The following is a 9037-nucleotide window of genomic DNA, read 5'->3' as shown; positions in this document are numbered from 1 at the left end:
ATGGATGAACGAACCCTCAGAGAACTTGCTGCTCCAGATGTTTCCTTCCAATACCTAGATGGGCAATGTGAGCTTAAATTTGGTTTGATGCACTTGCTGCCTAAATTTCATGGGCTTGCGGGTGAAGACACGCATAAACATCTTAAGGAGTTTCATACAGTATGCACCTCCATGAGGCCAGCTGGGGTCACAGAGGAGCACAACAAGCTTAAAGCATTCCCTTTTTCACTCCAAGATGTAGTTAAAGATTGGCTATATTATTTGCCAGCAGGATCAGTGACTAATTGGGAAGGGTTGAAAAGAGTGTTCCTTGAAAAATTATTTCCTGCATCTAGAGTCACATAAATAAGAAAGGAAATATGCGGTATCAGGCAATAAGATAGATAAAGTCTTTATGGATATTGGGAAAGATTCAAGGGGCTATGTACAAGTTGTCCATACCATCAGATTAACGAACAACTTTTAATACAATATTTTTACGAGGGTCTTATGGTTATTGATAGACATATGATAGATGCTGCCAGTGGAGGAGCGCTAGTTGACAAGACGTTAGCCGCTGCAAGACAACTTATAGAGATCATGGCTTCTAACAATCAACAATTCCACACACGTAACAACTTTGCAGCACCTGTTCGGGGAGTTCATGAGATGACAACCAATTATGCAACTAATCATGCTCAGATGAAGGCACAATTAGACAATCTTGTTGATCAAGGATGATCTTGAAGCTTTGATGTCTCCAAATCCATGGTGTTTGATGCAAGGCTGAAGTTGTTGCTTGTGTGGGTGGGATCTGGGTAGATTAATGTGTAATCCACTCTTTGTTTGAATCTAAAATTGTTTGGAATAAAAATCTTTTTGAAAAAGATTGTTTTATAAAGAAGTGAAAAAACAACCAGTTGTTTTATCGTTTCAATCGGTTGTTTGGCACTTAGTGGTTTTTGAAAAGGGTTTGAAGCTGATTGACTTGGTTGACTTTGCTGTCAAACCAATTCAATCGGTTGTTTCAAAAATTCAACCGATTGTTTTTTGAAAATTCATAACAGAATTTTTGTTAAGTTTACAAATTAGTTTTAAATGTTTTCTAACTGAATAGCCTCTTGCTTTAACTTTTTTTAACAAACCTTTGGAGTATTTAAAAAGGTTGTTATACGCTCCTAAGAAAAGAGAACAATTTAGACATTTGTGAAGTGTGAAAACATATTTGAGTTTTCAAGATTTGCATTCAAGCTTTTGGGTTTTCTCAAAGAAGTGGAATAGGATTGCTGTAATCTTTTGATTTGATCTTCATCAGGTGTAATCCTTTATGTATCTCTTGTATTTCTAAATATTGTGTGCCAAAGGAAGTGTGTGACTTGAGGTGTCCAAGGTCACTTCTTTGGTGTTGTGTTTGTAATCTGGATTTTGATTGCGTAGTAGATACCTAGTGGTTTCTGGGGACTGAATGTAACTCTTGGGATAAGAGTGAACCAATATAAATTGCTTGTGTGCTTTTCTTTTGCCCTGAACTCATTTAAATTATGCTTTTAAGTTGTTTTTAACTCTGCTCATAAAAATAATTGGTTGAATCGCAAAAACAACCGGTTGATTTTCTGATAATCAACTTAAACTGTTTTGTTTAATTGCTCTTTGGATTTTTGTATCTTTGATTCTGCATTGAACTTCATTATACCTTCAAAGTTTGCGAAAATATTTCATAAACAATTCACCCTCCCTCTTTTTTAAGACCATATATTCTAACAGATCTCATATCCATGATGAAGCAGCTAACTATGCCTCAGATGATTGCAAGGGTATGTGGAATTTGCACTGCTAACCATGCCACTCATGCTTGCCCCACTCTTCAAGAAGTTAAAGGAGGAAACAATGTTGAATGTTCTCAAGCTTATGCTGCAAACATCTTTAATATTGGTAGACAGTCTACTAATTTTCCCTTCATTAATAGACTATCTAACCCACCTCAGCAACCATTCAACCGTGATTTGTCCACCAATCAGTATAATCCGGGTTGGAGGAATCATCTGAATCTTAGATGGGGTAACTCACAACAACAACAACCATCCCCACCACCAGCTCTTGTATCAGAAAAAGGTGGATCTTCTCTGGAGGATGTAATAAAGCACATGGTTAAAGTTAATACGCAATTCCAACAGAGAACAAGTGAAATACTACAAAAAACAGATGAAAGAGTACAAAGAACAGAGGTAAGCATTCATAACTTGGAAAATCATATTGGTCAGTTAGCCACTCGTATGAATGAGATGAATTCTAAAGGGTTTGATAAGCTTCCCTCCCAGACGACCATCAATCCACATAATTTCAGTGCCATCACTCTGAGAAGTGGTACTCAGCTGCAAGCACCAGTGCATAAACCCACCAAAGTAGACGATCAACTCAGATCGTCTAACACCTCCAACATTACTGCTCCAACGAATTATGATCAAAGAAGGGTCAACACAAGGAATAATGACATGGATGCTCCTCCTAGACCGTCTCATGAAGTTGATATACAAGGAGAAACTGCTAGTCTCAACAGACCATCTATTCTCTTCCTTTTCTACAAAGAGTTGTTCAGACGAGCAGAAAATGGAAAAAGTTGACAAGGAGATTCTCGAGACATTCAGAAAGGTCGAGGTGAACATTCCTCTACTACATGCTATTAAATTGATTCCTAAATATGCAAAGTTTTTGAAGGATTTGTGCACACATAAAAGGCATCTTAAAGGGAACGAAAAGGTAAACATGAGAAGGAATGTTTTTTCTCTCATTGAAAAGCTTGCGGCAGCAATACCTGAAAAATGCAAAGACTCAGGCACTTTCACCATTCCTTGTGTAATAGGAAATAACCTATTTGAAAATGCGATGCTGGACTTGGGAGCATCTATAAATGTTATGCATTTATCTTTGTTTACTTCTTTGTCTATTGGTCCTCTTAAACCCACATGTGTAGTCATTCAACTCGCTAATAGGAGCACAGTTCAACTTGCAGGGCTTATTGAAGACGTCCTTATTCAAGTAAATAAACTTGTTTTTCCTGTAGATTTCTACATTCTGGACATGGGTGGAGAAGATTCAAATTTTGGTGCAACAACCATCATCTTAGGAAGACCTTTCCTGAAGACAGCAAGCACCAAGATTGATGTTCACGCAGGCACACTGGCTATGGAGTTTGGAGACAGTTTAGTCCAGTTCAATATCCTATACGCTATGAAACACTCGATTGAAGATCACTTTGTGTATCATCTTGACATTTTAGATGATATTATGGATGATAATGTGTTTAATTTTCTAGGTTTTGCAACTGAAGTAGATGTTGTTGATTCACACTTAGCGACATTAGATGATATCAACCCTGATGAATTGCAGGTTGCGAAAGTTTCTCTCAACACTAGACCAGTACTGTCCATCATCCAACCGCCATCACTTGAACTCAAGCCACTTTCGAGTCATCTTAAGTATGCCTATTTGGAAAAAGGGAGCAACTTCCAGTGATTATTTCTACTGATCTAACTGATGAACAAGAGCAGAAACTGTTGCAGGTGATTAGAGAGCACAAGAAAGCCATTGGTTGGACGTTGGCAGATATTCCAGGTATCAACCCTTCTTTTTATATGCATAGAATTCTACTACAAGAAGGGACAAAACCTGTGAGACAACCTCAATGCAGGCTTAATCCCCAAATTCTTGATGTGGTGAAGAAGGAGGTCACTAAGCTGCTACTATGTAATGCTCCTGGAACGTTCCTATTAGAATATATGGCCTTAAACAAGACGGGGGTGAATTTTTTAAGAGAGGTTTTTGAAATCTTTTTGAGGTTTAATAAAATTCTTTGTGTGAATCCAGAACAAGAATCAAGTTAGCCAAGAATATAAGCAATAAAACAGCAAAGCAACAGAAAAGCAATCGGTTGTTTCTGCGAAACAATCGGTTGTTTATACCAGTAAAGCTTAAAACAAAATTTATAAGAGTTTAGAGTAAGAGAGAGATACACTAACAGTTTATACTGGTTCACTCTTAAGCCAAGAGCTACATCCAGTCCCCAGAAAACCACTAGGTAATCCACTAAGTAATCAAACCAGATTACAATACACAAACCACCAAAGTAATGACCTTGAGCCCTTCAAGAAACACACTCCCTTTGGCAAACCACACCAAAAGTATTGATCTTGACCACCTCAAGAGCAGACAACACTCCTTGGCAACACAACACCAGAAATACAGTAGGTTGAGAAGGGATTACACTTGTTCACAGTACAAACTGAAATCAATACAATTGCAATCCTATTTAACACTCTTTGAAAAACCCAAAGCTTGATGTGAATGTTCAAATCTTGAAATCAACTTTGTCACAACTGAAAAACTCAAATTTGTTTCTCTTGCTTGTTTGAAACATAAACAAACCATTTATATTTTCCAAAGATTGGTCAAAGCAATTAATGAATGAGCGTATTCAGTTGAAAATCATTTAAAGCACATTCAACAACCAAAATAGAATTATGTTAGGCTTTTCAAAGAAACAATCGGTTGAAACCACGAAACAACCGATTGTTTGGTTTGGCAGTTAAGTCAACCAAACTAAAATAGTTTTTAACCTTTTCAAAAACTCCTAAGAGTAAAACAACCAGTTGATTCGACAAAACAACAGGTTGTTTTTCACTTAGTTGGAAAAACACTTTATTTTCTAAAAGGTTTTAAATCACATTAGTTTTAGATTCAACAAAGGAGTGGATCACATTCTATTCTACCCAAATTCCTCCCTAAACACAACAGCAACACCAGTCTTGCATCAAACACATAGGATTTGGATTCTTCAAAGCACTTGATCTCTCTTGATCAACAGTTCCAACGATGCATGATGAGCATATTTTCTAATTTAATTGAGCATTGCATAGAGGTTTTTATAGATGATTTTAGCCTGTAAGGTTTTTCTTTTGATGATTGTTTGGCTAACCTGGTCAAAGTACTTGACAAATGCATTGAGAATGACTTAGTATTAAGTTATGAGAAATGTCATTTTATGGTTACATAAGGTACAATTTTGGGTCACATTATCTTTGAGGAAGGTATTCAAGTAGATCCTGCTAAACTGAATGTTATCTCAAAATTACCTTATCCCTCTTTTGTGAGGAAGGTTAGGTCTTTTCTTGGTCATGCAGGGTTCTATAGATGGTTCATCAAGAATTTCAGCAAAATAACATTACCTTTATCTAACTTGCTACAGAAGGATGTATTGTTTGATTTTGGAGAAGGATGCAGAGAGGCATTTGATGCCCTTAAAGCAGCACTTGTGACACCTCCAATTATAAATGCCCTTGATTGAACACTCCCTTTTGAGATCATGTGTGATGCCTCAAATTATGCACTTAGAGTTGTCCTTGCACAATGTGTAGATGGTTTGTCACATGTGATCTACAATGCCTCTATAACGTTAGACGTTGCTCAGTCTAACTACACAACGGAAAAGGAGTTGTTGGCCATTGTCTTTTCCTTAGATTAGTTCAGATGGTATCTCCTAGGATCCAAGGTGGTTGTTTTTACTGATCATGTTGCCCTGAAATATCTATTAAAGAAGACTGACTCAAAACCAAGGTTGATTAGGTGGATGTTGTTGCTCCTAGAATTAGACTTGGAGATTAAAGATAGTAGTGGGGCATGATTTACCAGATAATCATCTTCTTCTCATAACGAAATCAGTAAATGGTCCAACCAAAGCATCTAATGAATATTCTAGATTATCTAACACATATGAACTTATACCTTGGTACACTGACATAGTGAACTACCTTGCTGCTTCCGTTTTTCCACTATTGGCAACCAAGACACAAAGAGACAAACTAAAGAGTGATGCCAAGTACTATGTCTGGGATACTTATGGTGTTTCTACAGTGATCGGATCATACGCAGATGCATTCCTGACCAGGAGATCCCATCTGTGCTAAATTTTTTTCATGCTTCATCTGTTGGAGGACACTTGGCTACACAACGTACTGCAATAAAGGTACTGGATTGTGGTTTCTTTTGGCCAACCTTTTTAGAGATGCATGGACCGTCTCATCCACATGTGTCAAAGAGCAGGCACTGCTATCTCCCAGAGACAACAGATGCCCTAGCAACCCATGCTATTTTGTGAAGTCTTTGATGTGTGGGGTATTGATTTCATGGGTCCCTTCCCTATTTCTTTTGGATTCACTTGTATCCTTCTTGTTGTGGACTATGTCTCCAAATGGGTGGAGGCAATAGCCACAAGAACTAATGATTGCCATGTTGCAGCTTTTATTCGATCTAACTTCTTCTGTAGATTTGGGATTCCTAAAGCCATCATCAGTGACCAAGGCACACATTTTTGTAACAAGATACTAGATGGCCTATTTCGGAAATATGAGGTGATCCATAGAGCGTCCACACCATATCATCCACAAACAAATGGTCAAGTTGAGGTCTCTAATAGAGAAATAAAGCGGATTTTGGAGAAGATGGTTAAGCCAACAAGGAAGGATTGGAGTAAACGTTTAGACGATGCTCTTTGGGCCTATCGTACAGCCTATAAAGCACCTATTGGGATGTCTCCTTTTAGGGTTGTCTTTGGAAAAGCTAGTCATCTACCTGTGGAGATCAAGCACAAAGCTTAATAAGCAGTAAAGACATGCAACATGGATTATGACAAGGCAGGAGAGCAGCGAAAACTTCATTTGTAGGAGTTAGACGAGATCCGTTTAGAGGCATATGAGAATTCCAAATTCTACAAGGAAAGGACCAAGCGTCTACATGACCACTTCATCACTGGGAAAGAGTTTGTTGTTGGCCAACGAGTGTTATTGTTCAACTCCAGATTAAAGCTTATGCTGGAAAGTTGCGTTCAAGATGGATTGGACCATTTTTTGTCACCCATGTTCATCCTCATGGTGTTGTAGAATTGCAGAGTCTAACGTCTACCAATACATTTAAGGTGAATGGACATTGTCTAAAGCTCTTTCATGAGATTCCTCAAGACGAGACGGTGGAAGAGATTACCTTGCAACACCCCCATTACCCTCAAGCTTGAAGAGGGAGTATTTCTTCCCTTACTTTTATCATACACATCTATTAATTGTTTTTACATTGAGGACAATGTATGATTTAAGCGTGGGGGGGGGGGGGGGGGGGGGGGGGGGGGGGAGGAATTGTAATTAGGAATTGTTTTACTTTTTATTTATTATTTATTTATTTTTATTGTTTTCATTTCTACATTTTCTTTTAGTCTTTATTTATTTATTTATGTTTTTTTTTTTTTTTGAAAAGTGATCCAGGGAAGACTCTGGCTAGGAAAGACTTGGTATTTAAGTTTGTCCATTTGTGACTCACCTCTCTTTCCTGGGAGTTTACTTGGTTTGCTTTCAAATAAAATTCCTTAATATATATATATATATATATATATATATATATTTTATTTTTTCTTGTAGAAAACATTTAGGACATCTAATATAAGCATTGTGCATGTTTCTAGATAAATTTTCAGTTTCTTGATCTTTGTTGTGTGGATTTCTTTGAAAAGTTTTGAAACATAAGTTGGTTATGAGAAATTTAGAGTTGAATCTTTTGTGATAAACTGTCCCAGGTGAGATTTTGAGCTTCATTGACATACTGTCTAATGGATCATCTGATATAGTGTCTAATATTCTTTTTAGTGTGTTTCACTTGTGTCTGCTTATACTCTAGAACTTAGCTTGGTTCTATGGTTTATAATTATGATTTACATGCATGAATTGATATGATTGAGGCATTCTTTGTTTAAATTAACCCACTAGGCATACTAACTTACCTTTATGATAATCTATTTGTTAACCCCTTGAGCCTATAGCATTTTTCTTGTTTTTAACCCTTATTATAAGAAAAAAAAAACAGAAAAATCATGTTTGTCCCTACCTTAGAAGATAAAGGAGTTTTGAAATTATTTTGAAATAGGTTCTTGAATAAGTGTGGGGGTGTATCTCATTTTCATAGTATACCTCTTCAAATTCTTCAAAAAAAAAAGGAATAAAACAAAAAATAAAAATAAAGCAAATAAGAGTGGATCATCTAATACACTTAGTAGATTGTCTACTATATGAAAAAAAAATGATATCTTGAAATGAAAAGAGGAGTTGAATTGTCATGATACTTACACTTGTTTTTAGACCTGTCCTTTATTGCTCCTTTGTTTTTCTATGGTTTTTAAGCCTATTTTCCCACTTTTACCTACCTTTACCAAAGCCCCATTACATCCCTTATAAAGTCCTCTTGATCTTTGATTGCATATTTTTCGATTTGTGAATATTAGAGTCTTGCTAAGCATATGGTAGTGTTTGTCTGCATGAGTGCTGAGTGTAAATACAAACCTAAACACTTGAGAGTTAGAGAGCATCTAGTGAGAAGTTTATCAAATTTTGATTCACCTTTGAATTCGATTACATGCTTGTAGTTGAAATCATAGGATTCCATTCACGCTGGTTTTGATTCCTTGATTTTCTTGAAAATATATCATGCTAATGTAGTTGTTCTAGTTTGTTGCATTTTTGTTTGAGTTTTCCTTTTAGCAGTATTAGTAATTTTAAGACTAGCTCTATGTGGACATTTGTTCACATATTTAAACAAATACTTGATTGAGTTGGATTTATTGCAATATTCGATGTTAACGTAGGCCTGGTACCTCAGTAAATATGCCATTATCTCTACGTTTGTAACATGGATATTTATCTTCATCAATAGTAGTTGACAATTTAAATTTCTTGGGGGTAAAACTTGAAACATCTATCTTTATTATTGCAAGGTGAGATGAACCTGGAAGCTCCACATAGACCATATATCATGTAGGTTGCAATTGCCTTTGACAATTTAGGATATAAATTTGCATGGGGTAATTTTGCAAAGATTACTTTATCAATGTCACTTGCATAAGCAAGTTGTATATCACCAATCATCGTCATCTAGAATATATTTTATAGTGGTCAAAACAACAAAAGTGGTTTCCTGTAACAAAAAAAATAGTTATAATGTAAAAATATACAAAATTCATTTCCAT

The 9037-nt window shown here is 36.3% G+C and overlaps 1 pseudogene; it reads left to right on the top strand.

Moving 5' to 3' along the window:
• LOC150026290 (uncharacterized) lies at positions 1-5320 on the top strand (annotated as a pseudogene).
• The last annotated feature ends 3717 nt before the right edge of the window (positions 5321-9037 follow it).

This window comes from Phaseolus vulgaris, chromosome 6 (genome assembly GCF_051622355.1).
Source record: "Phaseolus vulgaris cultivar YP4 chromosome 6, ASM5162235v1, whole genome shotgun sequence".
In the NCBI taxonomy this organism is placed as follows: domain Eukaryota; kingdom Viridiplantae; phylum Streptophyta; class Magnoliopsida; order Fabales; family Fabaceae; genus Phaseolus; species Phaseolus vulgaris.
Note: the sequence above shows the minus strand (reverse complement) of the source record. Positions and strands in the feature narration are given on the sequence as shown.